Source organism: Strigops habroptila, chromosome 5 (assembly GCF_004027225.2).
Source record: "Strigops habroptila isolate Jane chromosome 5, bStrHab1.2.pri, whole genome shotgun sequence".
Taxonomy (NCBI): Eukaryota; Metazoa; Chordata; class Aves; order Psittaciformes; family Psittacidae; genus Strigops; species Strigops habroptila.
In genome coordinates, this window is record NC_044281.2 from 54,282,725 (window position 1) to 54,310,272 (window position 27,548).

Consider the following 27,548-nt stretch of genomic DNA (forward strand, 5'->3'; position numbering starts at 1 on the left):
TTTGCTTTATATGTTTTATGGGGATGGAGGGTAAATCTTGTATTGTTTAGTTTTTCAGTCTTCTCTCTCTGTCTTTAGTTCAAATGAACACTGGAAGAAGTTAAGCTTGGTTTCCTGCAGATTTGTGTCTTGTGGTTGGTTGTGAACCGTGATGAATGTAGTTAGGTCTCATATATAAGGCTATTTCCAATGTGGTTTAGTTTAATAAGGCATGAGTTCACATTTCAGCCTTTTCCTGGAGCTGCTAGATCTATGTCCTCTCCAGAGCTTCTGTTCGTGAACTTTGTAAGAACTTTATTATCTTGGAAACCTCCACTTTTCTCTGGTCTGGATTAAAAGTAGATCCTGAGTTCCCAAGTTATTAGGAAGAAGAGACGATCAGACTGCACTTTGGGACTCATTCCCCAAGGAACCAGAACAGCACTGATTTTTGTGCAACTATTGGAGCTAGCGCTTTAAAGAGATGACCAGCCAGTGCAAGACTTGCGATAAAATTAGGAGTTGAAAATCATGGTTTCTCCTGATCGGTCATCATGCACAAGGGAATAAAAGGCCTGATTACCACTGAGTCTGCTTGGGGAGACAGTACAACCAGGCTGGATATTGGTTTGTTCTGCTTGATTGCTGCCTTCTCCATGTGAGCTCCGTGTGGCATGTCCAGGATGTCACGTGAGGAGAATAAAAGGAGTTTGTGCGCTGTGCAGTCATTATCAGGTTGTCCATGGAGAATACGGCTAATACAGCTCTTCTCAGCATTGTAGCTCCTGCGGGGGGTGTGTGTGTGTGTGTTCTGCACCAACAGGCTCCTTCCAGTTGCTCACTGATACATGAGCAGGAGTCTATAGGGGATGCCCTGCCTTTGTCTTTGCGGTCTGTGTGGGCTCTGTCCCTACACTCAGTAAAACACTAGGCATGTCAAACATGCTGAGATCCATTAAAATGAGTCCTTTCCCTCTAATGCTGGCAAAATCAGTGCTGCTAAGAGGGGAGTCTTGCCATCATTGTGCCTAAAAGGCTGTTACAGAGCAGTGCATGGGACTGCTGTGAAGCGGTAGAAACCTCTCGAATTAAATCACAGGCTTTGCTGTTAGCTGTAGAAACCTCCTCTCCTTCCTCAACATACGTGCTCAGTGTGAACCTGTGATATGTCCAAGAAACAACAGCTATAAACTCACTTTGAAATACTTTCTTTCCCTCTTTTCACTCTCTCCCATCTGCTCTTTTCTTGTGTTTCTGTTCCTTTGGTGATGATAAAGACCCCCCATATTAATTCTGTGGATTCCCTCCCTCTCAGGCAGCCAGGGAAAAATACAAATGGAATTTGATGTAAATCAGAGTAAGATTCTGCTGGGTTTCACACACCCCACCCGCCGCCCCCTGCCTTTTCATGCTCTAGGCATTAGTATAATGAAGGAGAAAGCAGTGATTCTTATTTAATTTACATCCGTTAAGGCAGATGCCTTTGGTATGTGTGGGACAGGAAAAGACTGGTCAGTGTGGCAACGTGTGAATGACTAAGTCTGGACTGAGAGCTGATCTTTCATTTATTTAGGCAAAGACAGGAATGTGCTCCCTGCCTTCCTTCTCGCCTTCACCTGCCATACCCTCCCTTGTTGCCTCTTTGTGAGCAGTGATTCGTGGGCTTGCCAAGAACACAGCAGCTGCAGAGCATCCCGGTTCCAGAAATGGTGACGACAACTGTGATGCTGCTCCACCACCAGCTGAGAGACGCTCCCATAACTGGCCAGAGCAATCACTCAATGACAGGAGAGATCTTTTGTCTGAGAGCTGTGCCAGGGACTTTCTTGTACGATACACAAAAAGCCGAAGTAGGAGAGCTGGGTTGGCTTGACTTGCCCCTGTGCAAGGAGGAGTAGAGTAGTAGTCTCTCACTGTGCTCTACACCTCCTGACTCACTCCAGCATGACAGAGCAAGGGGAAGAAACAAGCTTGGTTCTGCTCCTTGGTATTTTCCCTGTAGGGTGGCTGCACACAGTCTGATGTTTCATGTTTCTTGCACTGAAGTGGATACAGCTTTTCTCTGGCAGGACCGAAGGAACAGGAGCTGCCTGTGCCACAATTTGTTCCCTGGGTCCTGCTCACTGGTGCCAGCCTTTACTCAGAGCAGATGATGTCTTACAATCAAGATGTGATTGCACTATTAGGATTTTTTTTCCAAGTCAAAAATGGCTCTCCAATAATGTAAAATTTTTCATCCCTGATCATACTGTGATGGGCACGTGGTAGTTCTGCTCCGCCAGCAAATCGTCCTTTCTGAACAAAGGTTCACCGATTCATTTATTTGCCATTTTTTTCTCTTTTAAAAACTCCTTAAATTTCCTTTACTGGGAAAACATTTAACTGCCTTAAGGCCGCACCATGGGTTTGAGTCTAATTTGTTGAGGCTTTGAGGCCAGACAGCTTTATTAATGACAGTGGGTTCCTTTTCAGATAAATCCTCCTTTTCAGAGAACATCTTTCCTAAAGAGTTTCACAGCTGATTATGGATACAAATAACTCATCAGAAAAAGTTAGTGATACTCAGTGCTTGGCAAGCCCTGAGTTATTATCCGGTTAATGCTGCGGCACTGTGCATTTCCAGCTGTGTTGCAGTGGCACACAGACCTCAGCAGCTGTTGCGGAGCTCATCAAATAGCTGTTGAGCGTCATCCTTGATTTGTCATAAACCTAAAGGCTCCTCTGGGAAAGAACGTTATCACCTGCCACAGCCCGGTTACACTACAGTGATGGTCCGGCACTGCCATTATCATAGGGATGCTGCTTGTTTGAATTCCCCTCTTCTGTCCTTTGCCTTTATTTTGTTTCCTTTTTTTGGGAGGGTTGTGCTCAGGTTGTTCATAGCCTTATACTTCTAACTAACTGGCTTGTCTAGAAATGCAGTTGCTGTACGCTTTAGGGCTACCTGGCTTCATTTCTCGCTATCTAGACAAGTTTACATTTAAAAATATACTTAGATGCCTCCCAATAACAAAAGGCATAGAACAGAGTGGGCTTGTGAAGTGCTCGGGTACATTGTCCCTGTAGAGAGGAATGGAGTTTCAGATGTAAGTTATGGGATGGACAAAAGCTATGTTTTATCTAAGATTTTAGTGTTTGCACTTATTCTGAATAGGAACAAACCCAGAAAACTTCAAAACTAGAAAGGAAATTCTGAGGTGGAGGAGCTTTGTTTGGGATTCATAGAAAAGCCTTTATTTTTTTAAAGAAGTGTTTTGTCTTCAGATGCATAATACACAGAACATGCTGAAGCAAAACCTTATTTCAGAATGTTTACTTTCCTAGTTTTCTTCCCTTTATTCCTTTCAGACACAGTTTCAGCAGAACTGGTATGATTTCCCAAACAGTATTGCCTCAAGGAAAAACAGTGTCCAAAGATTTTTCTGACCACTTCAGTCTTGGTGCTGCTGAAAACCCTATTGCAGTATTCATGTGCTTCCTAGAGACATGAAAAATCAGCCTATGGTCTGGTGCAGAAGGTATTTTGCAAGTGCAACAGATCACAGTTAAGTTTCTGATCCTGGTGGCCAGAGCACTTAAACCATCTGTGCTTTACATGTTTCTTGATACTATGTGAACAACAATAAATTTGTTTTTCTTTTTGGGTTCTATGATTGCCTAGGCAAGGTCTGAGTTATTGCAGTCCCTAATTTCAGAATCCAGCTTTTTAACTGGGCCAACACCCCTTCAGGCTTTTAGTTTGGAAACACTTTTTTCAAGTCACTGCTAAGTAGCCCTTAAGTTTGACTGGAAACATTATCAAAAGAGACATGGAAGTCACTCCTGGCCAAATCCACATCTGACTGTCTTTGAACAACACCCCAACAACAATATTTTTCCTTCCTTAAATTGCACTGTAATGCCAAGAGGTTTGCAATGCTCAGTTCCAGGGACACTCAAATACTAGCAACAGGTAAAAGTATTTGTGTGTTTTCACACAGAATTGCTCCTTTCCTGACTGTGCTTCTTGCGAAACTTGCCAAGTCACCATGATTGGGCTATGAAAGTCCCAGTGACTGTGTTCTATAAATATCCTGGATGGATAGAGATGGTGCAAAAAGCAAACAGCACTTAAGCGGTAAGGACTTTTCTATTGGGCCTGCTGGGTTTGTGCAAGTTGTCATTGTGACTGTCACAAACAGGCTGCAGAAAATATTTTCAGCTGCTTGAGATAAAATAGACAGAGGTGGAAGCTTTGTGTTGGCTCGGAACAGATGCTTTTGGGCCAGAAATGTTCTTTCTACTACCAGCCTCCAGAAGATGTTTTTGGCCTGAAGGCCAAAAACATGTGTAACAGCTTATATATTAGTCCAATAAAAAATACACATGATCTACCTTGTCTCATTATCAGTCCATCACCTAAGATGTTGCTGCAGCTCTAATGGTGGCTCATATTTGATTTGTATCCGGTGTATTTTAAGGCTGCAAAACCATCCAGCCAGAATAGATGTCAGTCTCAGTGCTGTCCTCTGCCTGTTATTATATATGTTTGTATTAATGATGAGCTGTCCTGTAGTGTTAGTCAATTTAAATATTGAAAACAAATGTTTTCCTATTTCTCTGCCTTGAGGCTAGGAGTGATTATTTCAGCCTCTTCAGTGTATATGAATCTGCATCTGTGGAAGTCTCTATTCTGCAGTGAGCCCAACATATGAACTTAGTCTGCAAATTCATCTGAGAAGTGCTAAAATTGGCACCTAGTTCTGCAAGTACCTATATCAATAAAGTATCCGATCGTCCAAATACCACACTGCTTTGGAATTGCAGTTTTTTAGATTTAGCCACCTGGGTCAACGTGCTTCTGTCTCTTTATTGTTTACATTTTGATGTTTCAGTGTCACTAGGAGGCAATATTATGACCCTGGGATGCAAATAGCCCATCACTGAGGGGTTTTTTTTAGTAACTTGGCAACGTTATCTAAAGCAAAGCAGACTCTTGCAATTGGGACATACCGCAATACACAAGGGCAATGAGAAGTATTTGTGGTGCAGAGTATTTCTTGCATATTTGAAATCTCTGTTACATCAATCTGAATCAGAAAAGGAGTGGCTGAAGAAAAAGTAATTTTTTTCTGCTAAATTTTTCTGATAAAATTAGCATTTGCATAAAATACACTGAGAAATGGTATAAGGGTTTCACAGAGTAACCTTAACAATGTTTATAGTGCTGTTTATAAATATGTGTTTAGGGAGATATAAAATTGTAGATCATTAACCTGATAAGCCACAATATAATTTTCAGAGCTATTTAGGTGTGTCAACTGAATGAGTGTTTAGAATCCGTGCAGCCCATGTAGTAAAAATTTGCATGAAAACCATATTGATTTAACTTCTGCACCATTTCAGGTGCAGAAGAAGCATTTCAATCCAGAATAGATGGACTGCTGGATTTATTGCGGTTCTAAGCTGGGAGCAGGCAGAATTTGCACAAGACCCCTCCATTCCTAACATGAGGTGGTACAAGGCAGTGGGAGGCATTGCGTAGGAGATGTAATAAAAGACTGAGATCCTGGGTTCATTAAGCTCCTGGGTCTGTCCCATATACCCCAATGGGACGGTCTGTGATGGGCGCCATCTAATGCTCTCGTTTCTAACCCTTGATATGAGGGAGAGATGCTCCCATGTCTACTAACAGAAAGGTAGAATTAGATGCTATTCTTCATGCCACTCTAGACATGAGCCTAGTGATGAGTCCCCAGCACTTTTTGGCTGCTGCACACTGCAGCCAAAAAGTTGCAGCATTTGGGGCTGCAGAGTTGGGATGCCATCAGTAGCAGAAGGCTCAACTCCTCCAGAGCAGTGGGTCAAGGAAGAACCTACATCCCTAGTGAGTGGGTAGTGGAGAAGGCAGGAGGAAAACAAGAAAGTTTGGAAAACATTGCTATGAGTTGCAGAAAAATGACAGGAATTTTGCAAAACTGATACTCAGTATGGTGATGTGCCATGTATGATGAAGTGCCTCAATGTATCCAGATAATTTTGAACATTTTGTTTCTTCAAGTCAATATCAAGATCTTTTTTGTATCCTGCAATCTGGAGCTCATTAAGTGCATGACGCATGGAAAACTGTGTTTGCCTCTTAATAATGTAATACTGAGGAAAACAAGCTCTTAACCCCATTTTCTGTTGGACACCTTCTGCATTCCAAATTCAATCAATTTTATATATGTGCACTTGAACATTCAGATATATGTCTTGCTGTGTCTGAGTATGGATTTGAAAGTCATGTTCTGTGCAAAAGCCTCCGCTAGTCACCAATCCTTGGTTGATGACAGAAGAATAAATACATAAAGTGCCATGCTCCATCCACCTGAGATGGCCTGAGAGATGGAAATGCCCCCTTACTGCCAATGTTACAAACAGGTATTTCTCTAGAGGGAGATATTGAAGGATGCAAGTGCATTTAGGAGTTTGTTGTTGTCTGCTTCAAAGTGAGGAGAGAATCAATAATTTGTTAGGCTGTGAGCTGATGGCTTGTCTGAGTGCCAGCTCTGGTGCCTTCCAGGATAAGCTGCCAAAGTGACTGAGGGAGTAAAGCGGGATGTAAATTCCACAAGTCATTTTCCTGAAGCTCTTATGTGGGAAACCCTTAGAAGCCTCTCAGTAAGGACAAAATCCTTCCAGGCTTAATTCTTGTTTGAGCAAAATTCCGTCTGAGGTCAGTAGACCTAATCCTGAGGTCTTATCACTTGTTTACCTCGATGGGATTTGAGCATGTGTGCGTGTGGGGGGAACAGAAGGAGAGAGGGTCTCGGGACAGGGTGTACTGGAAATGCTTCCTTGGGTGGCTGGAAGAAGCCTGCCAGGCTTAGGCTGTGCAGAAATGGACACATATGTGAAAGGAAGGCTTGCTTCAATAAAATCAAACTTTGCTTCCTGCTTTCTCTGCTATAGTAGACAGATCAGGTGAGGATTCCTCTTTTCTGTGGAAGCTTTTTGGTGCCTGGGGTGGCCCAGCCCTGTCTCTCAGGGATGGCGCAGCTCACACTTCCACATGTGTGCTTCAGAAGTGGCATGGATCTGAGACCTTCCTTCTTTCACATAGAATCATAGGATGGTTTGGGTTTGAAAAGACTTTAAGATCATCTAGTTCCAACCCCCTGCCATGGGCAGGGACACCTCATCCTAGACCACGTCACCCAAGGCTCTGTCCAGCCTGGCCTTGAGCACTGCCACAGATGGGGCATTTACCACATCCTGGAAGAAGAAAAAGCAACCCATGCTGTCAGCCCTCTCTTGTCTTTTTAATTGCATTGCAGTCCATCAAAGTGATAAGTAGCATCAAACATAGAAGCAGATGAGAGCTAGGACATTGATTTCTCTTATGCTGTAGGTGAGAAATAAGCTCTGGGTTTGCCCTGTGGTTCTGGGGAAGGAACCTTGCAGGAGGCTTTGGAGCAAGACGTGGCTCTGCTTGCCCCATGTGCCATCATAGTGAAACCCCATAAAAGGCCCCTTGTCCCTGCTTTGCAAATTATGGCATGCCAACATGTGTCCTCAGCAGATATTCCTCCTGCCTGTTTCCCCACACACACCTCCTTTCTCCCTGCAAGTTGAAATGTATCATCTCCTTTATAATGGACTCAGCCCTTATTAGTCAAAGATCATGCCTGTTTGTTAACCTTCCAATAAGGCTGTATCAGCTGAGTGAAACACCATTCAGCCGGGCATATGGTTTCATAAAAGTTACTGCTGGTGTCACACAGCTGTGTACAGTTTTGTTTGGTTTGAGACTTTTTGCTTTTTAGTAAAGAGGTGGAAATCATTCTTCTCTTCTGCTTTCTGGTGAGTGACTTATAAACAGCCTGTGTGAAATTGGCGCTAGAAAATATAATCAGAAAAACATGTAGGCTGTTGCATTGTTTTTATGAATCCCAGGTCATGATACAGGGGAGATTCCATGGTGAAATTTCATTAAAAGTAAAGAAGGAACATTAAAGTAAAGAAGGAACACTAAAAGCTCTTCTGCTGATCAAAGGAAAGTAAAACTTTGTCAAGCCAAGTAACACTGGGCCATCTTGTACTTTATTCCCTGCTGTTTATCTAAAGCACATTTCTTACATTCAATAGATTTCTTCTTCTGGCCGTTTATATCTCCATGAGTTTAAGAGCCTTTGACTAATTAAGAGCGGAGAGATTTTCACCATGCTGCCACAGCCCCACTGAAAGAAAAATTTCCAAGTGTTTTGCTCTCTGGGGGCATATAAGGCTAAAATTATAAAGAAATCTCTGTGTACATATACCTATTTAGATATTCAGATTATATCCATATGCATATTTAATTAAAAACACAACAACTTAGAAGTGAGCACCTTCAGAGTGTAGAACTTACGTACTGTAGCACAGTCTTCTGGGTGGGTCTCCAGTGTGTTATAAGCAATTTGCAAATTAATCATGGAAGAAATTTAGGAGGCTTGATTGTACAGGTGAAGAAGCGTGTGTGTTTGTGTGAGTGCATGTGCACGCATGCAGAAAGCGACTGTGAGGGATGCCTGTGCTTAAACTGATCAGACAAGTTTTATTACTTCTGTCCATTGATGCTGTTTTGAAATATGGCAGGCTGAGCCTATTAAGGTAGCTCAGAAATGTCTTTTCAAAATAGCTTTTGGGCCCCGGTTCCCACACTAATTTACTTCCTTCATTCTCTTCAAAATTTGCTCTCCTCAGCATTTGCTGCACTTGTTCACTCAGATGCACTGAAAAATGCATTGTTACCCAGTAGTTTTCTGACACAAAAGGTGGGGTTTGGTCCAGTTCCAAAAACATACAGGAAAAGATCATAACCAAGGGAACAATTGTGTGAAGGTAGTATGCATGTGAAAGAGTACAGCTGAGTTAAAAAATACACAAATGAAGGGAGAGGTAATTCAGTAGAAACTCACAACCGCATTAACCTCACTGGTGTTGGACAGTGCCTGACTCCACAATAAATCCTGTCCACCAAAGTTCAAGATTCAGTATCAGGAAAACATACGAGTTCTTAACTTCATCCCTGTTTGTCAGCATGATCCTCGCATCTCCCATCATTGTGAAGCTGATTGCCACCTCTCATGAGGCTTGGGGCAGCATTGAGATCCCACAAATTTTTAATTCCATGTATTGATGTTTGTGGTTCCACAAAGGGAGAGTCTGGTCTGGACCAGAGCCTTCAGCAAATGTATCCTGAGTATGAGTGATGAAAAATGGAGGCAGTCATGGAAAGAATGATTTGCTGATGAAAGTTAACGAAATACCTCTCATTTTAGTGTGGTGTATGTGGAAAGAATAAAATCACTCATAAGGCCTGAAAGCTGAAAAACAGCTGTGGCAGGATAAGAGAATTTACACATGCGTTATTTTACTGTTGCTAAGATCACACATATAGTATCATGCACCAAGATCATGCTCTTAACTTCATAAACCAGCCTCCAAAAGAAGACCACAACATTAAAGGAGATACGAGAATGGGAGTGAGTTTAGCCAATTTCATCTGAAGAAATGTTTAATGGCAGGATGATCATTTTAAGGGTCATTTAATACCAGCAAAAGGAAATGACACATAACAGAAGTAGTAACACAAAGAACAATGAATTCAATTTAATAAAGGGCAAATTCAAATTGGAAATGAGGCTAAACTTTTAGATGGTTAAGAGCAGGCAGAAAAGGAAATCATTTGCTTAATGAGGTAGTTATGACGAACTAGGTAGAAATAGTTTGGTTTCCAAATTCAGCAAGCGTGGAGTTGAATCTTGCCTGCCTGATACAGTGGGTTCGACCGGGGAGCCCAGTTGTGTTTTGTCAGCCTTGTCCATCCTGTCCATTAGTTGCATTAATAATCCATATTTGAATAAAGGCACTGCAGTAGTATTGCTACATGTTGAGAATCCTTCTTTCATCTCCAGCAGTGAAGAAGAAAGTTAGATTTTTGGTGGCTTCACAATATGAAACAAAAAGTTAAGTGTGCTGTGGTTGTATGAGCTGAGATTTATAGACCACATGGAGATTTAGAGCCTCACAGCATTTATGTCTGGTCAGAACCATGTTAAAGAAAGGCTGGTGGGGATTTTTCCTAGGGTTACATGGGACTTGGGCACTTCTTGGCTCTTCACTGTGTTGCAGAGACAACTGGACACTCCAAAGGTAGCTGTTCAAAGTTCCACTTCCACTGTTTCCTTGAAGCAGAGCTGATCTTATGGCTGTTAGTAATGCAGCGGTTGATCTTAATTAATCACCTCCAGGTCTTGCTTCTCCAAATGGACTCCTAATCTCCTGCCTGCTACAGCATTTTTTAGGAGCATGTCTGAAAACAGCCTCGTATCTGTGTTGCCAGGAAGGCTCTATGAAAAAAAGGCTATGAACGCATACTGCCAGAATCTCACAGCTGAGTAGAAGTGGGTCAAATGTATTTCCAGTGTAAACTTATTGGAATTAGTGAACAATGCAAGAATTGATACTGTTATTTAAGTCAGTGATTCTAATAGGATGAAGACAAGTGATTAACAAAAATGTTTATCTCTTTGTGGCACAGATAATCGGTTGAAATTTCTTGCTTGATTTTAAATATATTGACAAGCACAAAGTACCTAATTAAGGAGGTTTCATAGGGGTCCCAGGTAACAGCTAATGATCTGATGAGATCATCACTGGTGAGTTTAGCAATATCCGAAAATGAAATGAAATGTTAGCATTCGGTGCATGGAAATGGCTCATGTTATCCAACACAGCTAATGATTACTCTGTTTAGGTAACAGAATTCTCATGAGGATTTTTGCTGCTCAAAAAGTAATGCAATTTTTCCAGGACTTTGATAATGATCAGGAAGTGAATGTAAAACTGTGATCTCATGTCATTTGGAAAGTTAATGGAATGATCTGATGGGCAAAGCTTGCTAGGGGTCTCACTATACATTCTAAAAGAAAAAAAGATCTAAAGTCATTGGTCTCTGCCAGCAGCAATGGAAGTGGAGAAGACAGTAGATTTTATTCCATAATTACCTGAGATTAAAATGGGTGGTGCCCCAAAGAGAAATAAAGCAGTGTTGCTTTTTGTGAAGAAAATCAATCATAGGATCATGGACTGGTTTGCGTTGGAAGGGACCTTAAAGATGATCTAGTTCCAACCCCCTGCCATGAGGAGGGACACTTTCCACTAGAGGTCAGCCTAAATACTGGCATTGGTTATTACCTGCTACTATGGATAGCTATGTTGGAGAGCTGGTTGGAAAACTAATTTATTCCTGTAAAAACATTGCTTTTATAGAAATCTTTCTTTAAGATTTGAGATTTTCATTGGAAAAATGGAAAATTATCAGTTTCCAGCTACCAGAAGATTTCAAATGGAAGCCTGGCTTCTGGTCAAGTTTTTTTCCCTAGTGCAAACACACAAACGCTTGCAGAAGTAGCCATCTTTACTGGTGCGGACATTGTTGCCTCTACAGTAGAAATAAATCAATTTTTGCAATCCATTCTGTTTTATTTCTTGGTTCTGCAACATCCTTTACTGGAGGTACAGGCTACCCTAGCTGCTAACTTCTTATTACAGTTGTGAGTTTCTAAACTTTGGCTTCTAAGTTTCTGTTCCAGTCATAAGTTTTAAGGTGCTTGAAGGGCTTGTGATCCCAGTTGCTCTCAGATCTTCTCTACTCTTTGCAGATGCGCTGAAAATTAGTAATAAAGTGTTTGTGATGGTCAGTGAAAGCAATGGCAGCAGTTGCACTAAATGTCAAAGAAGAAGCTGTAGAGGCTGAGGAAAGTAGATGCAAATTATCAAGAGTAGGTGCAAGACGTTTTTCTGAAGTAACTCATCTTTTTGGCTGGGATCAGAGAACCACAATCACAGATGTAATCCACCCCTCATATGTGAAGTTGTTGAACCCATACAATTTACACTAGTAGAGTTGTTCCAGGACCCTAGGAAAGGTAATGCTCCCTGGATGTTTTGTGGGAATATTTTTTGGACCTACATAGCACATTACCAGTTTCATCATCTAACATGTAGCACTTACTGGACTCAACTGTGAGTGGGGAAGTTGAGTTGCCAGCAGGAGGTCAGAGAAACTGACCTGTTGGTTCCTTCTTGCCTTCACTTCTCTGAATAAAGGTCCTAGATGTCTCTATTAATGCCCACAAACCTGTGCATGTTTGCACTGAGCAAAGTATGGAGCTGCAGAAATCTGTGCAATTAGCATTAAAGCATGCCTTCATGCAGACAGTCCTCTTTATCATTGAAAGAGGAAAGCATAGGTGTTTCAGAATTTGTTGGGATATCTTGTATAGCTTAGGCAGGCTGGTGTCGTGTTATTAGAAAGAAGAGTTAATTGGAAATGTGCTAGTAGTTCCAGGTCACTATTTAAGACACAGATACATGCATCTCTCTGAATAGCCAGTAACTTTGTGGCTTAGACTTTTGGCAGAGAAGTGAAAGACAAATGTTAAAGGATCTAGTTAAATTAGGCAGCATGGAGATTTAAACTTTAATCTTTGATGCTGGGGCATCAGGCTGTCCCTTAGGGTTCATATGCCATGTGGTCTTTCCTGAGAAGGTCTCATTTTTATCTCCATGTAAAATGGGAGAAGCTTTGTAGGATGAGAAAACTCTTTCCTGTGTTGTTAAACTAAGGATTTACTTCCAATAGCTTCCCTCCTTTAAGAAGGTGTCACTCACCTTTTTTTGGTTAGATACTGTAGACTAATTCTTGTCTCTGCTCTGGGTCTGTAGCTGAACAGAGTAGTTCATCACTAAGGGAAAACAAGTCTTTGTTTATAACTGTTTCTCTTCATTTTATCTTGGCTTGTCAGTGTCTGGCAGATTCTCCATCCTTTATGCCATTCCTCTTCGGCTCACTGACAGAGCCGTTGTTAGCTCTGTATGTAGCGCAGGCTCAAGGATTTCATTACTTCTCTGAAGTTTTGTTCATTCTTTCTTGGGTTTTCTTTGAAATTTGTTTTTTTATAGGTGGAAAAGGCTGGGTTCTGTTATGAATCTGGTCTTTGCTTTGTGTGTTCTTAACACTTGTAATAACTACAGCACTGGACTGACCTGAAGCGGTACTGTAACTGTGCCTTACATTTCTGTTTGGAAAAGCATTTATGATGTTGGCATGTGTATCTCATTTTGTTAAGTTTACTTGTACTGTTTAGAACAATCTGAGGAGATTTATAATTGCTTGTTTTGCAATACAGCCATAAAGAATTAACTAAAGGGTTTATAACTAATCTTTATTTTCCTCTAGCCAAAAAAATGCTGTCATGTTTTCATATATCAGCTTATTTAGGGTCAAAGTTTGACTTCTCTCTGCATTTGATAGTCATATAAAAGTGCTGCATCTGAGTTGTTTGTAGGGGAATTTGGCATTTTGACTTTTAAATGCGGTGCCAAACATGTGGAGAGAACAGCGTAGCTTGATTAGAATGTAGCCCATGCAGCAACGGGAGGTATATTTTCAGCAAAATTACTATGAGAAGAGACAACGACTTAGGCGGTGTTCAAGGCCAGGTTGGACAGAGCCTTGAGCCACATGGTTTAGGGCAAGGTGTCCCTGCCCATGGCAGGGGGGTTGGAACTAGATGATCTTAAGGTCCTTTCCAACCCTTACGATTCTATGATTCTATGATTCTAGGAAACCAATTGCAATTAAAATTGTAACTGAGTTGATACTGGAGGCGGATAACTGCTAGCTTTAGATATTTGCTAGCTAGGCAGAAACTCAGAAAATAAGTGTTTTCTGAGAACAGAGATATGGAGAAAAGATGGCTTATGTTTAAGACTCTACACCAGGACTCAGCATATTGACTTCAGTCCCTTTCTTGGCTGCCTCACAGGATGCCTCTGTAGTCTTGGGGACGATTACAAACCTTTTACCATATGTTTATGCTGCATCTAGCGATCTGGAGCCCTCATTTTAGTTGGGCTTCATGAAATTCTAGTCAACCGACTAATATTTACTCATTAGTCTCTACCAGAAAGTAAACAAATGGTCTTTGGAAAAATTAAACTGAGTCACGTTTACACTGAATAGGGATTCTGTGTCCTGGTCAGTGATGGATGAAAAGTAGGGCCCTCAGAGATGATATCTAAATCAGACTTGATGCTCAGACCAGGCATGGGATCATTTAAGTAGTTTCAAAAAATGTTGTGAGGAGGGATAAGGGAGAAGGGGAGGCAATGCTCGCTATGAAAGCTATGAGCTATTTTTCCAAGATCTTAGTCACATAACTCAGGAAAGAGGAAGGATCCGACAGAAGTAGAGAGAGCTCTTCTCAAATAGAACTTTATAACATCATTATTGTATCAGCCAAATGCAGGCACACTTTTAATGAAGGAAAAAAGAACACCTTTTTTTTTTTTTTTTTTCCCCAGATAAATCATCCACAAACAATCTTATGAGAAATGTAGAAGAACGAAGGCCAGAGAGGCATGCCAGAGAAGGAGTTTGCAGAGTCCAAAGTGTTCAGAGAAGACTGCATTGGGACTGCCTCTGAGAGAAAGCGTTTACCTCACTAATTCGTGACGGATTTACCTTCTGGGACGCTGACCTTGGACTGCTACCAGGACATTTGTCTTGGACTTGGCCTCTAGGCTGGTGAGTTAGTGATGGAATGACACATGTCTCTGTTTTCAGATTGCCCAGTGTGAGGAGTTTTGGTCTCTGACCATTCTGTTTCTCCTGCTTCAGTGATGAGAGGATGTAACAAGTAGTTAAAGCACAAATCTGGGAGCTGGAAGACTTGGGATCTGTTTCTGAGGCTGTCACAGCCTATTTGTGAATTTGGACAAAGCAAAAAATGGCAGACGTTAGATGTAGGGTTTTTCAAATGGCTCAGGGATCTCTTAATGCTGCTGTCATTGGACAAAATGGGACTTCATCCTTTGACTTTGTTGGGAACAAGGACATTACATTTCAGACTGTGTGTGGAGTAGCTGGGTTTCTGTAACCATTTGGATGCAAAAAATGTGTGCCTGCTGCAGTGCAGGGAACTGATGCAACTTTTGCAGATGCTGTTTCATGGGCAGGGGAAGCACAGTTTAACTAAAAATGTAATGTAGGTCACGTTCAGGCCCTAATTATATCTGTTCAAATCCAAATTAATGTTGCTGGTGTGTTTACCCAGAGTTCATTGTTACACAAATACCTACCTACTACCTCACAATAACTCTTATAGGTAGATGTGTTGCAGTTTGGGCAGGGGAACGGTGAATGGAAATTAGTTTGGTCCTAGAATAAGTCCCAGACTAAGTAAACAGCATTGCAAGGGGTTAGCTTTGTAATGATGCTTTTCCACTGTAGTGTTACAAGAAGATACTATTTATAGTTTGTGCCCAGTTTGTGCTGTCTGAAACTAGGAAAAGTTTCCACTTTGGGAAGGTTGGAGTTTCTGCTTGGAAAATAGAAAGGTATTTTTAAGTTCCTTATAGAAAGTTATTTTTTTATTTTGACAGAAATAGAAAGTGTTTCTCTCTGATTTTGTAGAATAATGGACCCAACATAGAGTTTTCCAGAATAACCAATCTGGTCCCATCCTGTGAATTCATTTCACCTTGGGCTGTCTGGCAAAGACATATGGGTCCACACAAAGCAGTTTCAGAGGAAGTGGCAGTATTGGTCCTGCAGGCAGCTCCTGGCCTGGGAGTCCTCTGGAAAAGAAGAGGCATGAAGGAGGCAGCAGGAATTGATCAGGTGGTGCCATTTGCGCAGAACAGTCTGCAGAAAGGTCTTCAGTAAGCCCCAGAAATCCCAGATACACTGTTCATCTGCAGGTTGGTATACTAAGCATAGATTTGGTATCCTGACAAGGGACGACAAGACCATATGGCCTAATCCTGCTGCTGGAAAAAAATACATAGCCAGAGGGACAGACTGCCACTGTCCCTAGAGAAAAAGGAATAGTTGTGTGCTCCTTATGCTCTGGAGGCTTGCTCAAGTGAGTCCCTCCTCTACTGTGGGCAATCTAGAGGCAGAGGAATGTTATCTTACTGAGAGCTATTTGACTCTTATCGGGAATCCTAGAAGCCTTGTGATTTTGATCATAAAATCTGCTTGGACTTCCAGTATTTTGGTTTGTGGCATGGCTGCTGCAAGCTAGGGTTGCTGGCTTGGAGCCATCAGCACTGTAGCAAACCCTGTTAGCTGTTTCTGTGGGGTCCTGCAGTGTGAGCTGGTGGGGAGCTGCACAGGGTGCTGATAGAGACCAAGACAAGCTTGGTCCCATCACACCTCTTTTTTGATAGGCCTGGCAAAATCTAAAGACTGAAGGTGTCAATGTTGACAAATCAAGCTTTACAGTCAGAAGAGAGTAGTCTTGGAAATTTCCTGGGCAGATCTATTTACTATATCCTGGGTCTGGTTTAGAAACAATGCAAAGAGTGAACTTTGATTGATGGGTTTTACTTCTCTGATCTTCATCTCCCAGAATGGTGCGCAGCAGCTGTACTCTTTGGAAGAGGAATAGACATTTTCTTTGACTAAAGATGTTTGCAATTATTTTCTGTCTCCCCTTGAACTCTTGATATTCATATTCATATTTTCAATGCTAATGAGAGTCATGACTATATGCTAAAAAGATCCTCTGTCCCTTAAAACTTCTCTTGCATTAGCCAAAGAAAAAAAAAGAAATGAACTAAAGCTCTCTCTGAATCTTTGACTCATCCAATCACCTAAATTAATCAGTGTTAAAGAAAAGTGTGTGGCTTGGTGTGACCACCTAGGGTGCTCTGTGTGTCTCCATGACTTACATTGCTTTGTCTGGGTATCACATTGTGCATATAGTGCAGGATTATGCTCTGTCCTCAGGTCCCTGCTACACTTATACTGTGTAATCAGTCTGAATTTGGGATGAATGTCAGCTACAGCAGAAGAGTATTTTCAAGCAACTGTAGGTTTAATTTAGGCCTTTTAGGATCAAATTTTTATCACCAGTATAAATCCTCTGAAGGAAAGAGTTTATTTAGATGCACATCTGTTGAAACTAGAATTTAGATGTAAATGTTGTCTTCACGCAGTATCCTAGGCCCTGCCTCTGTGACCTTCCATGTCACATACATGCTTTTGGTGACAGACTTAAATTAATAGTTATAGCTGTATGTGGAACAGGCAGGAATGAAAATAATGTCTAACTCCATGGTGTTCTCAGTTGAAACATTGCAAGCAATGGGGACTAGCGTTTGGGAGACACTGGCCCTTAAGTTTGGGTTCCTCCCTTCCCCCAGCCATGCCACTGGCTTGCCGAAAAATCCTTTGCAAATCACTCACCTTCTCTGGAGGTTCAGTTTTGCTTTTGTAAAGGAGGAACAATGATTCCTTTCAGCTGTGCCTCCACAGCAGTGATTGAGCAGGGCTAACAAGCAGTAATGCGGTCTTCAGGGAGCGGCAGCGCTGAACCTACTCCAGCGAGTGTTTTGTACTAGGAGAAGAATGGATCCTTAAAGTATTTAATCAACAATCTCTGCTTATACATACCCCCACTTCTGCATTAAATACTCTTAGTGAGTTAGGGCTTTATTATGTCTTTCTCTCTTTTGTTTATCTCATGTTCTCATCAACAGGAGCTTCACTTTAGACCATGATAAATCTTTTTAACTGTGCTTTTACTGGCAATAGTTGTTAGGAAATCTTCTGCTTACTTTTATTTTATTTTATGTATTTTTTTAGTAGTGACACCATTCTCCCTTTCTGAACTATCCTGACTTTTTAAAAGGGAAGCAATAATGAATTTCCATATGGGCTATACCTTGTAAAAAGATTATCTCCATTTATTCTTTTTAGAAAGTTTTCAGAAGGGAAGACACTGTCCCAATGCACAGAAGCAATTTTTCTTTTCAATGGATCCTGTGACTCAAATCTAAACCTTTGCTCTCAGAGGAACACTTTTCAAATGTTTACTTACTGCTTGATTCCTGATAGGCAGTCTGGAAAAAAACAGATGAGGTGTTACTCCTGAAAGTTATACTGCTTTATGTTGTTTGAAAGGCAGAGATTGAACTGATCTGTCTAGCAGCTTGCCTTTTCTCAACTGGGGGAAAGAGTTCCTTTGTAGCTCAGGCTTTTATCAACAGTCCAGTAAAAGTGTTTTATATATATACATAAAAAAATCATACAACATTTATATAAAGCCCTTTATCTTGATGCCTCCAAAATTTATCAAGTAATTTGTCAACTACTTTCCTCAAATAGTATCTCTTACTCCAGCACAAAAATGGAGGTATTCGTATGCTGGGTGAAATCATTCTTGCTACTAATAGCTTTTGAAAATAACCATCAGACTTGTAACGCACGCATTACAAAATTTTAATCTAAGAATTTTAGAAACTTTTTCCTGGTCACCTAAGGGGGTTTCATTAAATATGAAGCCACCTTCTTGTTTGAGTGAGGGGGGGACTGGTGCATGAGGCATGTGGGACAGGAGAGGATCAGCACTGTGTGTGTGCTGTGGGTAACTGAGGGAAAAAAGGTAAATAATCCAACACTGAAGACAAAAACAGGGTCTTAGAGTGAAGCCCTTCTGCCAGTCACTTGGTGACAAATTCCTGTTCTGCGGCACAGCTGGAACAGATTGTTGCGTGTGGGCGAAAAATGCATGAACTGATGGGATGTCTGCTTCTCTCTGGTACCCCTGTACCCAATCCTGGCTTGGAGAGGAGCCTCTATCCAAGAGGGGGTTGTCTTCCCAGGGCTTGTAATGTTCCAATTTGCCATTTACCTCACTGGTAACACCATGACCTTCCATGGCCAGTATTTCCATAATAAAAGCCTTATATATGAGCAGCATTTCCCTCTTCTGCAAGGGATCTGCATGCACATCCCACATACATACGTACTCCGCATCTGTAAGGCTTCATCAGAGGATACTCTTGGCTCCTGAACCATTCCCTTGTGCAAGTCATTGGCTACCTTGTGAACAAACACGTTGCAAGGTGACTAAGGGTGTCATGATGGGATCCGTAGCATGAGCGTGTTAGTGGAGTCAAGTGCTATTTATTGGCTTCAGTGTATTTCACTGCACCCTTGGCTCATTCATGCTTCCTGTATGAAACTTGGCTGAAGGAGTCAGAACTGCAAGACATCATCCCAAATTCCAGCTGGGATGCGTAACTTGGCTACATGACACTCTCCCCTCTTTGCCCCCCTTAGCCACTTCCCATGTTAAATAGTTTCTCAGGACTCAAAAGGGAAGGGGGAGATAATCTCCAGGCCAGTGATTCTGATAAGTAGAAAAATTGCATAAATAAATTAGCCATGATTAATAGTAAGAAATTGTCACTTGTCTCACTTGTCTGGAAGTTGTAGCTTGCTGAAATGACAGTCCTTGTCTTGCTGTTGGGGGGTTTGGATGCAAAGGGTGAATGCTGGGGGTAGGGCTTTATTTTACACATATTTTCAAAGTGAAAAAAGTGTGTGATTTATTTTCTTTTGCTGCAGCCTGCTCCCAATTTTCAGTTTACATTAATAGCTGTGGGAACAGCAGTTCTTATTGCCATATACTTCAGCTATTAACACTGTGTCTGGTTTGACAGTACATCTCTCAATTTTTTTTTTTTATTCCCTTGTGATCATGAAATATGTATCAGCCTTTCTTTTTAATCTCCTTTGGCATGTCCAGCTAGTTAATTTGTGTCTTTCCTCCTTTAGAATTGGATTTTTCTAACATCATATACTTAATCAAAAGAAACAAACCAACTCTCTATTAAAACTTTTTTTTTTTTTTTAAATTAGAAATTTGTTTGAATTCATATTTAATGGACTGATTTCTCCAGGACCCCCTAACAGCTTTCTACCCCAAATGTTTGCTTCATTGATATTTTAATTGCTATAATAATCAGCATTCTGAATAAGAGGTCTTTCCCCTAGCTCAGTAAATCCATACTGGCTGAGTAAAGCATGGCTGTGATTTATGTGTAGATAAACAGCTTTGGATCCTATCCAATCACTTCATCAGTTTTAATTCGGCTGCCTAATCAGTAGCAAACAGGAGGGTTGTTTTTTGTTGGGTTTTTTTGCTTTGTTTTGTTTGTTTTTAACAGAGTGGGGAGTGTCAATACAGAGTTTGGCATGTTCCCCAGAATGGTAGAGATAGCTCCCCACTTCTCATCATGTTCTTGTCAAAGTCAGCTCTAACTTCTGAAAGAGTTTATACGAAGGGGATGAGATGCCAAGACCTGCCTTTGGGCTCTCTTTGGTATCTAAGGAACCATACAGATATGCAGTCTTAACAAGAAGTCTGCTCTTATGTTTTATGAAGGACATCCCTCCGATGACTGAGAGAAGTGGAAGGGCTCATATAGAAGCAGATTGTATTTCCTGTGTGTTTTTAGGGGTTGATGCCTTTGAAATTATTTTCACAGCAATCATGTAGCTTCTGTTGCTGTTTCTAATAGACAAAAAGACTGTGACAGGGTCTGGGAGGGGGAGGTGACTGCTGCCTGTGGGGTGCAGCTGTGTAGGGGTAGATCTCTCACTGTGCAGCCCACTCTCACCTTTGCAGCTCCAGCCTGTAGTTTGCTGTTACGTGTCAGCTATGCGCAGGGTACTATGAAGGCCAGGGTGGTTCAGATGACCCCAGACTGAGGCTCTTCCAACTTAAGGCTCATGACCACAGCCCCTGACCTCATTTTTGTCTACAATAACCCAAGAAAATGCCTGTTAAGGTTAAAACATTAGACCATTTATGTTATTATCTATTAGTGCCATGTGTCCAGAGGTGAAGTGTTCTCTAATGTGTAAGCAGCCTCTAAAGCATTATGGAGAGCAACCCTGTTTTGGTCAGCAGATCTAGGGCGAGCAATACCATCTGTAATAATAAAGCTTACCTAAAGAGCTTAGCATAGTTTGAGCAATAAATCATGGCTGTGTATCTCTGAACCTTGTCAGCTACCCTGGCTGTCCTTCACTTCAGTGTGTAACTGTTCACTTCCTTTACACTGGGAGACTGCACGAGATTTTAGTAGCTGTTCTTCTGTATCTATTTTTTTTACCTGTTTCATAGCAGCCCTTGCTATGTAAGCAAGCAGCAGGCTTGGGAAAGCTGTGCTGGGGTGGGTGGCCACCACTGGACTGCTGAGGAGACAGGTTAATTGGGAAGGAGAAAATACTGGCATTGCTACTTTATCTTCTTGGGGGTTTGCATCACAACCCAGATGACATACGCCACCTTTTCCATGTCAGGTTAAAACGCCACAGCTCTTGTTTCACTATTACCAAGAAGAATCCCGACCAGAGCTGCTGAATTCAAACTTTTTGGCTCAGCCTTAATTCCTTGCACACACCCATAGCTGTAGGGGCTTTAAATAGTGCTTTGAATCATTATGAAATTCAGAGAATTAGGCTGGGCTGGAGAGAAGGGCAGTAGATTCGGTTTGTGGCATTTTGGGATCAGTTTGCAGTGCAGATGTGCATATCCTGAGGGACCTTGGGCGAGGTGTCTAACCCATCTGCTGTGTTGGGGTTTTTTATAGCTTGGAAAAGGGCAATAACATCTTCCTGCCTTGGACTGGGGATGAAGAGAGGTTAAAACGCATTAATGAAGAGAAGACATTTAGATCCTGTGGTGGTTCTGGTTCAGCTCCCCCTGCACTATGGCAGTCACAGGGGTTTTTATCTGCAGTGCTTGCAGATTTTTCAAAAGTGGTCGTGAGCATTTTTGTGCTCTCCTTGTGCATGCTCAGAGCAAGGCAATGTGTCGTGCCCAGGGCTGGGGGAGCAGTCAGTGGCAAGGTGGCAGTCATGCCCCTGCCAGCAGATCCTGTTGAGCAAAGCTCAGCTGGCAGCTGTGGAGATGCAAGCATAGCCCTGGGGAGAGTGGAGGTACCTGCTTTCTCCTGCTCCGCAGAGGTTGTGAGCCAGATGTTGCGCTAGTCCCATAAGCTCTTTGCCTCAGGATGGACAGTTTATTCTTTTAATTTGAGAATTCCCTGCTTTTGGCAAAGACAGCACAGATTTGGAGGTGTGTGTGGAGGTGGAAGTTTGACCATTATACTATGCTACTTACATTATCCTGCTTCTTTTTAAATTGATGACAGCACTATGGAGGGACTACCAAGCTTGGGATTTTCCTGGCTTGGACTGAGCACAATCTACAGGTCTGGTTCTTTTTACCTCAACAGGATCTCTGAGCATCCCATTCCTGTTAAAACAAATGTGAAATGGACTTCCAGAGTTCTGAAAGATGAAGACTATCCCATCTGTCTATGCTGCTCTAATAGAGAGATAGGAAAGGTTTTATCCTGTAAGCTGAGAGGGATTTAAACATCTGAGGAGTAATTTCAGGAGAAGGCTCAGTTTCTTGCAGATCAAAGAGTGAGTTTCAGGAATCCTCTATTCTCTGGCCAGAAGGGAGCTATTATGTTTAGAGAATTAGGTAGTTTGCAGACAAAAAGTCCTTCTGGTGATCAAACCTGAGAGTTTGTGCTGACCAGTGGCTTACTTTTTAGAAAAGACTACCTGTCCTGGAGGTTTGAGCTATCAGATGCGTCTTATTTTCTTACAACCTGGTATGCTGGGCTCTGAACTGCCTCCTGGGATATCAGCAAAAAAGCGTTTCCACTCTTAACCACTTTAAAGAGCAAGAGTCAACTGGCAGTCAAGGCTGAGTCCTTTTGTGGTGTGCTCTGTCCTTGGGTTTCCCGTCTTCAGGATTCAGCCCTGGCAAAACAGCTGCAGAAATTTTCACATCTTTGTCCTTTTCCCATGATTTCTTCCACAACAGAAGACTGATAGGAGAAGAAAGGAAATGTGAGAGTTCATATGCATGTTAGTCTTAATATGTTGAAAGAAGGGACTGTGAGAGCATTTTCAGGGTTATGGAAATGTGATGAATGAGTCTTCTTGTAGAAAACAGTTACTCAGTCCTCTCAGTAAACTGGGTGACTGGTTCCTCTGTTGCTGCAGTTTGCTTTTTTCAGATGTTGCTACATTTATTATGACCTTTTCTTTATTATTTTTCATTTATATTTTCCTTTTTCTCTCTATTTATCTCCTTTTCCTTTTCCCTTCTTTCCCTTTTCCCCTTTTTATCTTTTCCTTTTCCAGATTTAACACGATTTAGAAGCCAGTGTTCAAAGAAGAATTACCAGGGTGGTGAGAGGTCTGCCTGTGGCTAAAGTCTGGTGGCTGGTCCCTGAGTGCAGCACCTTATCCCACAGGAGCCCTTTGGCATGATACAGGGTTTTGGCGGACTGGATTTTAGTCTCCCTGGAAAAAACATTTTGCCTTTTTAGTATCTCTATTCTTTGTCTGTGATGTAGAGTTAACAGCATGTGCTCCTGCTCAGGAGTGTGGTGAGGAAAAAACCATCTGGTTTGTGAATGCTCAGCCATTGCTCTAATGGAAGCCATGTAAATAACTAGATAAATGATTTCAGTGAGATCGGCTGTCGAGCGTAATAGGTAGCAGGGTCAGAATCTCTTCACGGTGAGTCATTTCTTACTGGCTGAGTGGGATTTGTGCTCACAAACCACTGTGCAGAAGCGTCCTCTGATTTTTGCTGTTTCTGTCTTTTTCCTGCCTACACTTCTAGCTCCTTGATATCTTGCCGGTAAGCTCCAGGGCACAGGGGCTACCACAGCCAGTGTCTGCACTGTGCTCAGGCACAGGGTAGGTTTTGGTGTGATGCTGTAATACAAAATTAAAGGATAAATCATTAGGAGGAAAAAATCTAAAATTTGTTATAACTTGTAATAATTTTTTCCTCTACTTTCATCAGATTGTGGTGAAATTGGGGTTTTTGGGTAAGACAAAATGGTGAAAATAATGAAAATAACCTTTGAGGTATGGGTTTCTTCAGCAGATCTGTTAATTCTGTGTTTTGCTTTGGGATCAGTGCCCTTGGTGTTTCAAAGAGGGAGAATGTGGGCTCACAGCTATCATGCTAGCTGTCTGCCCTGCCAGGCTTGCTGTGAGACCTGGGGCAAATCGTGTAGGCTGTGTTCACACATCTTCATCTGGCTGCAGCTCCTGGATTAGCTTGAACAGTTTAAATAGGTCTTTACTAACACGTATCTGACTGCATTTGTGAATAGTTCTGCTGACAGAACGGAGGGTGCAATGAACTCTGGCAGGGGTGAATGATGAGGCTGGGTGGTGGGGACAGGAATGTCCCCAGGCAGAGCACTGCAGTGAAGAATGTGTGTTCACAGCCTACATTTCTTGCTGGTGCAATTCTCCCACTTGGAAACTGGGACAAAAGCAATTCCTTGTCTCTTTCGTGAGGATGAAGCTTTCAGGATTGTGAAAAGTTCAGGCAGGGCTGCACAATTTCTGAGTTTGATTGAATGTGTTATTTATTGTTTCTATGAACATTTGCTGCTAGTAAATCTGTAGGCTAGGATTTTTGCAGAAAGCAAATATGAAGAAGATGATTGCAACTGCAGCAAGTTTTGAAGCAACCTTTGGATGAGCATTAGGGAAAATTTTTACACTGCTTTGTGGTTAAACTTAAATAAGATGATCTTCACATTTTCGTTTTGTTTCCAAAATAGTATCAAAATTTGATGTTAAATTCTCCTTCCCATTGGATAGCAGATTTAGTTAGAAATATCCACTGAAGACGCTTTTTCTAATGTTTCCACAGGTTACTGAGGATTTTCCCTGGAGCATGACTTCTTATATGACACTTCAGTAATGCAGAGGCTGTAAGTAAATACTATCATGTTTGCAACCTTTCTTGAACAGCCATGTTTATACTCTTTTCAGAGCCTTGCTAGAAGTCATCTTCGCTAGACTTTACCTTGCAATGAGCTTGCAAGGAAGTGACTGGATGATGACATGGTTCTGAAGTTGATCATACCATTTTAGACACTTTGCTTTATCAGCTTCTTGATTCATTTAAGAACTCCAATAACGGTTGCTTAATCTGCAGGAAGAAAGCCCAAGACATCTGTCAGTACTGCAGAAAATGCAACAAGGAGACAAAAATAAAAATACCTCATTAGCTTAGATGAGCACTGAGTAAAATGCAATAATACATTACCAAAAGCTGGCATGCAGTTGCTTCCCAGACACAGAACAAAGGCCAAGAACCTTATTTTGCTTGTGATACCACTAGTTAAAAAGGCCTACTAGGAGCTGAATGAATTAACGTGGGGGGCTGCTCACATGGTCATGTATTTGTTGGCCTTTGGCAACTTGGTGTCAGAGTTGGGTATCTGAGGAGTCTTATCACAAAGGCAAGCTTTTGTGTATTTCCTGGTTGTGAATGCTTGAAAAAGATGCAATTTCCTTCTCTTCCTCAACTTTTCCCATCTTCTTCTAAGGTGAATTAGTGAGCTGTTGATTCTTTTCTGAATTCTGTATTGTTTTTCCTAATCAATTCTCTCAGATCTGCTCAATCTCCATTTAATTCAGCCAGCTACTCAACATCCGAATCTTTTGTAATAAAGAGAGTGCTAATTTTTCCTTTTATTTCAATTGTAGTTGATGGCTTTTGTCAGCTATTATCACATAACTCAATCACCCGCCATTGGAATTTGTAATTTAATCAATAAAGGAAGCCATTTTTCTCAAGGAGATCAAAAGAGAAAGAGCTCAAGGAAAATGCACAGTAAAAGGAAGGTGAAGAACAAAAAAGGGTGATAGGAGCTGTGGATTACACTTAATAGCTGCACATCCTGGTGACTATATCTGCCTGGCAAGTAGCAAGCAAAAGAGATATCACTATTTTAGAATTAATGAATCTAATGATTGCACCTATGCACTCATCTTGTAAATCTACAAGAGAAATCATGGATGTTATTCAAGTTGCTATTACAAGTTCCTTGTACAACTCCACCACACCAAATGGTGTTAGCAATCCTGTACATGAGCAGTGCTGTTCACACTCAAGAGAGACACCCAGAAATGAAACTGTACTATGTGGAACTAATATGAAACTGTACTCCTGCCTGTCTGTTCACATGCCTTTTTTGCATTGCTGCTGCTTCAGACAAGGGCAGAGGAGGAAGTAGCCATGACATCAGGCCACCCTTGACGTGCTCACTGAACAGCTCAAGGCTTTGCAGCACAGAGATCTCCATGTCCTCATTAAAGGGCTGCTCTGTCCCTTGCCTCTGTGTTTCCTTCCACTGCTTCTGCTGCCCCAAAGGAGGGGTTGGTACTGCAGTGGCTTGGCAGGATGAGGAGATGGCTATTCATTACTAGCAATGAGAGTTCTCTTGTTTTCATGCCCTGGCCCATCTGAGATGTGCAGTGTCTGGAAGAACATCTCTTCCATTTCTGCTTCAGAAGTGAATTTTGCCCCAGAGATGAAGGTTTATTTTGCCATCAGCCTCTGGAAGGCAACATGCCTTTTTCACACTGCCAAGCCACTTTGAGCAAGATCTGGGAGGTAGATTGAATGCCTCACTCGAGAAGCACTTGTGCTGGGTCACAGCTGGGAATCTTTCCTTGGCTTCTTGAGTTCAGAGGGAAATTGCCTGGACAGGTCTCAGATATCAGTTCTCTGAAGAGTCAGCCATGGCGTTGCTGATAAATTGCTGGTAAGTATTATGGTCTCAGCTTGGCAAGGTCCGCAGAACTCAACATGAAAGGTGTCAAAATTACTCATTCAGAAAATGTTAATATTTATAATCACAGTAAATCACTTGGTCTTTAAGGGACATCAGAATGCTGCTTTTCTTATGTCCCTCCGAAAACCCCATTGCTAGCACCGTAGCTACATTTTCTGCAAAGTAAATGTTGAGCCAACCATTGAAACATGCATCTTGGGGAATTTTTAGAATATGTTTTTTAACTGAAACAGGCACATTAGTAGAGAAAGGCTTAACAATACAACATTTGGGTGATTTTTTAATATGTGGTATGGCATTTGTCTCGAAGATTTTAGTACTCCCCTTGAGTGCTACTCAAGATTGAGAAAACAAGTATTTAGAGAGTCTTCAGGTGCTTATTTTCAACCTGGGTTGACAAACTTTTCCTGTGGTAAGCACATAATTTCATAAGACAATCAACTGATGAACTCTATAATGAATAGTCTAAAAAAAAAAAAAAACCACCAAAAAAACAAACCCACCCCAAGCACTCTACAGCAAAAGTTATCACTTAATTGTGATAGAGACTTACTTCAAGGTTTGTTAAACGTTGAAAATCATGAACTGAAGAATGCCTGGACAAGTCTTGCATTGAAATGGCTTGGTCCTAATTTCTCAGTAATTCTGCCTTCCTGTAGCCCTCTTGAATTCAAGTCCTGCTCCTGTTTTGCACAGCTGTACCAGAAAGCTTTGGACAAGGAATATCTGAAGTGTGCCAATCAGATGGATACAAAATCTATGAAACTGCAACTGGCTGACAAATCACTCCTTCTGCCCTTGGAAAACGTCATAGAAGCCTTTTCTTGTATGAGCAATATTGTAAATATTGTTAATCTTTTTTTCATGAATTGATGTCTAGGTCTGTTTTCCAGCCTTTCAATGGTGCCAAAGGATTACCAAACATGCACCATATGATTGCCTATGATCCCTGGTTCCTTCTGGTGCACACTGAATATCGTCATCAAAATCAGTGCTGTTTTGCCTGTCATATTTAGGAGCAGAATTTCTCCCACTGAGTAGCTTAATGTGCTGTATTT

General features: G+C 41.6%; 1 protein-coding gene across 6 annotated transcripts in view; it reads left to right on the plus strand.

Annotated features, from left to right (window-relative positions):
- SEMA5B (semaphorin 5B) overlaps positions 1–27,548 on the plus strand; it is a 277,489-nt gene that overhangs the window by 62,059 nt on the left and 187,882 nt on the right. For all 6 annotated transcript variants that reach the window (XM_030487800.1, XM_030487796.1, XM_030487799.1 and 3 more), the window contains exons 2-3: positions 14,356–14,578; positions 24,558–24,618. The gene's annotated coding sequence lies outside the window, so the exon portion shown is untranslated. The remainder of the gene's footprint in view (positions 1–14,355; positions 14,579–24,557; positions 24,619–27,548) is intronic.